Here is a 5,039-nt window from a genome sequence, read left to right on the forward strand (position 1 = left end):
AAAGAAATTCTAAGGAAAGGAAAGGAAAATGAAAAAGGGTTTCCCAAGACATGGCTTCTCCTAAGGACGTGTTTGTTTACACCAAATATCATGAAATTCTGCACCAAGTTAGACTGATTAATCATTGAATATAATGAAATTTTGCACCAAATTAGACTGATTAATCTTTGAATACAACGAAATTTCTGATTTGGTGCAACCAAACACACCCTAAACAATGCTCACTACATAACGGAAAATTTTATATCAGCCATTAAATATTATAAAAGCCAATAGAATGGACATTTCGGGCACTTCTTTCTTCTATTGTTTCAGTCTTTGAAATACTCAGCATGAAGGTTGTTGGTACACAGTGGTAGCCATTATTTTTCCTCTTAGTCTAGATCCTGATATGCGGACTAGTTGACAGCAACTTAGTCTCCGAACTGCAATGAACATATTTTGACTTTTATATGGCTATGGCATCCTAGAATTTCTTCTCTCTAGTTTCTTAATTATATTTTCAGAAGATGTTTTCAGCTTTCATATGCATATGACATATTCCTACTCACGTTTGTAAGCGTGTAGTGGAGCATATTGTGGTGTACCAGGGAGCTAAGTAGGGTTGTTCAAGGGTCGGGTTCAAGTCTGGCACCATCGTAGCCTACTCAAGCTAACCTGGTTTGGATCTTGCTGGGTCTGGGTCCCTTTAGGCTTGAATTAGATAGATATTACCTTGGGTTTTGTGGCACCTTTCTTCATCTTCTATGTGGCGCAGTTTCAGCTTTTACATTTCTTTCCTTTTTAGATGCATGGTTTCTAAGTTCCAACTGATTTTCTTAATTTTGTTCTCCATATGTTCATAAATGAGGTTTTGACCCCTTCTCAAAGTCTACATGTGGTTCAAATGATTTGTTTTTCTTGTCCATGTTCACTAGGAAATTGCCTTAGTAATGAGACGCCACGCTTTTGCCATTAGTGCCCAATATTATGATATTCTCAGTTTAGTCTCATTTTGTCTTGAGAATATATTCAATAAGTACACAAACTTCATGTTGTCTAATCTTGACACAGCACATGGCAGATATGGATTAGAGGCGTTCTATTGAACTTTACAAACTTATTATAAAAAAAAAGAGCTTTGCAAGACTCAAGATATGTCGGGGTATGACATAATATACAGAAACAATGACATGCACACATATCAATGTGTTTGGCACATGCAATGGGGTTAATACAAAGCAGCATGAATAATGGTTTTGTCATGTCTCCATGTAATGCACCTCCTAATTGCTCTCTAATGACATGCATAAATTTACCACCGCCAACACCACCATCGTAGCCGTTTTCCTAGTTTGAGGTCCAATTTGGAATGGTCGATTGGCAAAAGTTTCATGGTCATCTACTGTTTGGATATCTGCCTTCCTCTTCTACCTAGGACCTGGGCTCTACATCTGGTTGGCCATGGTTGTTTCGACAAGAAACAAAAGTATCCCGTTTTGGGGAATTATCTTATTAAATAATAACAAAGAAAGAATGAAGAGAACAATCATCATATTTATTTATTCTGAATTCATTTACATCCTCATATAGTTCCTTGATTCTAAGATAAGATATTCGTGACTGTAAAAATATGAATATTGAATGAGTTTAGATATCGATTCTAGCAGCGTTTCGGATCACAATAAGATCTTTTGATTGAAGAAATCATCGTGTGGAATTGATATACATCTTGATCTCTCTAGTGGGCTTGAAATACTTTGATCCTTTGTCTGAAATTAAGCCTTCTTCAACATCTTTAAAAAGACGAATTTCAAAGGAAACAGCCTGTCTGCGCAAGGAGACAACCTATCCGCGCAATGGACTTGTTGCGCTGGCAGGGAGTGAATAACTTCACCCATTGCGCGAGCCATCTCATTGTGCGGGCCACCCTTTGCGCGCCGCGCAATGCTTCTTCTCGGATACCTAACTTTCTTCAAATATCTGAAATTCTCCTTCTACTCCTGAGATTTTTTGATGATCCAAATGAAGAAGATGGTGGGGTATTTATAGGCCTCCACACGTGTGAACCCTCTCATCCGCGCAACGAATCAACTTCAACAAATTTATTGCGGGAGCCATTGATTGCGCGCTCACATCCATCGCGTGTTGATCTTTATTGCGTGCTGCGCAATGGTTCCTCCACTACCTGTGTTGCACGCCATGCAACAAACCATCATTGATCTACAATCTTCCTTTTCTTAATGAATTTTTATACTCCAATAGATGCCCCCTTGATCCTTCATTTGAATATCCCCTTCAATATTTATCAAATGGAGGATCAATAACAAAAATCCTTCCCTTTTCTTCTTTGCTTGCAATCAATCACATCGTTGCGCTATCAGGTCCGCGCAATGGACTCGGGTCTGCGATGCTATACAAGCCGGACTCGCCTTTTTTTTTTTTTTCATCCATTCATTCTTTGGAGCCAAACGTTTTTTTGCACTAAGCTTCGTTTCCGCGCAACAGAACTAGCGCGCAACAAGAATTTCCGCACAAGAGAACTAGCCAGCAATAGGAATTTCCATGCAACGAGGTCTTACGCACAACAAACTTGTCCGTTCAAGAAATTTTCCAAGTACCTGAATTCTGTTGAATTTTCCTTTATTTCTGTAATGACTTGATCCAAGAGGTCGTGTTCTTCCCAGGGCGAACATATCGCCGAATCTTCCAACCCTTCATTATCTTCAGAAGATCGTCCCCAAAAGAGAACCCGATCAATTGGAGACCATTTGTCCTTCTTCAAAATACCAGATCTGCCAATCATCAACTTTGCTGACCGTATCTTTCTTCTTGCTGATCCTATCTGTACCGATGTGATGATGGGAGAACTTGAGAGACCGCTAACAGAGGGTCACGAATCTGATTGGGAGAACCGGTTGAAATCTACTGCTAATTTTCGTACTGACAGCTCTCGCCCTGCACCCACTGAATCCAAGGTATCCCGTATCGGTATCGGTCGGCGTAACGGTGCCCACCGATACGGATATGGATACGGGGGTGTATCGGCGATGCGGGGGTGTAACGGCCACGGTGTAAAAATTTTTTTTTGCTAAAAAAATATTAAAAAATATGGATTAAATTCGGAATATTCTAAGCATTCCAAATATGCATTCATTTATAAATTGGAACATGTTTATGGTGGTGTAACGGTCCACTCTTTGGTGAGAAGTTGTATCAGACTGTCTGATGAATTTATGAACCAGACAACCTGGTATTGGCTATAGATATTTTATATTTAATTATCTAACTATATAATATCAATATAAATTAATTAGAATGAATCTAATACCAAAATATCTCATATTTGTATGTATTGGTTTATTAAATACCTTGTGACTTGTGTACATTTTATTTCAATATACAATCTGGGGACTTTTATGTCCAATTATATAATTCATATATCTAACAAATTAATATAATTTTTCCCAATAAATCTTAAGAAAAAATTTGAAATTATATTCAAGTAAATAGTGTTGTCGATTTAGAGCTGATTTGGTGGACCATTTGATGCCCCAAATCAACGTTAAACTCATGCAATCTATTAGCACTTATCTCACTAATGGATTGACGGATATTTATTGAACAATGATGAATGAAAAATATCAAATGATCCTATTTTAGAAAAACAAGTGTTTGCAAATTAACGGTGAAAATCATTTAAATAATTTAATTTTGGAATTGTGACATGGCAACAATAGTGCCATAATTTAATTTATTAATTTCGAATTAATGTATGCCTCATGGACAATTTTTACGGCCATGTACATAGGGCCCACTACGATGTATGTATTGTATATCCATGTTGTCCATCATTTTTGCCAACTCATTTTAGGGCATGGTCCAAAAAACGAGGCAAATCCAAATCTTTGGTGGACCACATAGTAGGGATTGAATTCCCACAATTAAAACTTATTATGATTGTTATTATTATTATTATTATTATATATATTTTTTTATTTTTAAGCCGCGACTTTTGTTTTCCTTGATCCAAGTCCATGCAACCTTATCAGTAGTTTCGATGGTAAATAAACATTACAGTGGGCCATAATAAGTTTTTAACAGTGGGCATTCAATCCTATTGTGCGGTCCACTTGAGATCTGGATCTGCATCATTTTAGGCACCATGCCTTGAAATGATCAGGAAAAACTGATGGGTAGCATGGATACATAATACAACACATAAATCAAGGTGTGCCGCATGCACTAAAACAATACAAGTGTACAGTGGGCATTCAAATCCTATTGTGTGGTCCACTTGGGATCTGGATCTGCATCATTTTAGGGACCATGCCTTGAAATGATCAGGAAAAACTCATGGGTGGCATGGATATATAATACAACACATAAATCAAGGTGGGCCACATGCACTAAAACAATGCAAGTGCACAGTGGACCTTCAATCCTACTGTGCGGTCCACTTGAGATCTGGATCTGCTTCATTTCAGGGACCATACCTTGAAATGATCGGGAAAAACTGATGGGTGGCATGGATATATAATACAATACATAAATCAAGGTGGGCCGCATGCACTAAAACAGTGCGAGTGCACTAAGCGGCATGCGCCGCAAACCACTTAAAAAAAAAGGTGCATGGTTGTTTTATAGCCACGCCACCCATTCATTTTTAGGAGACCAAGAGAGGGAGAGAGAAATGAGAGGGAAAGAAAGGGAAAATGAGAAAGAGGAAGAAAACGAGAGGGAAAGAAAGAGAAAACGAGAGAAGAAGGAGGAGGAGGAGGAGGAGGAGGAGCAGAAGAAGGAAAGATGCTGTCATAGTAGCGGAATGCAACTCCCACTCAACTAGCCGGAGATGAGATGGAGAAGACTCCTCACATCAAGCAAGTCAGCCACCTAAAATCATGACTTCTCCCATTCGATGGCTTGGCTTAATGGGTAATTAACTGGAGAGGCCTAACTAGCCTACTCCAGTAATGCCCTCCGCTTGTTAGATTGAATTGAATCTTTTATAACCTAGGGTAGCTTAAGAGACTTTCTCAATAGTATAAGTGGACCTCTCA

The 5,039-nt window shown here is 38.5% G+C and overlaps 1 long non-coding RNA gene across 1 annotated transcript; it reads left to right on the plus strand.

Annotated features, from left to right (window-relative positions):
* The first annotated feature begins 3,429 nt into the window (after window positions 1-3,429).
* LOC131240807 (uncharacterized) lies at window positions 3,430-4,686 on the plus strand. The gene is made up of 2 exons (XR_009168871.1): window positions 3,430-4,058; window positions 4,247-4,686. It is a non-coding gene; the product is annotated as an uncharacterized LOC131240807 (long non-coding RNA).
* The last annotated feature ends 353 nt before the right edge of the window (window positions 4,687-5,039 follow it).

This window comes from Magnolia sinica, chromosome 1, assembly GCF_029962835.1.
Source record: "Magnolia sinica isolate HGM2019 chromosome 1, MsV1, whole genome shotgun sequence".
Classification (NCBI taxonomy): domain Eukaryota; kingdom Viridiplantae; phylum Streptophyta; class Magnoliopsida; order Magnoliales; family Magnoliaceae; genus Magnolia; species Magnolia sinica.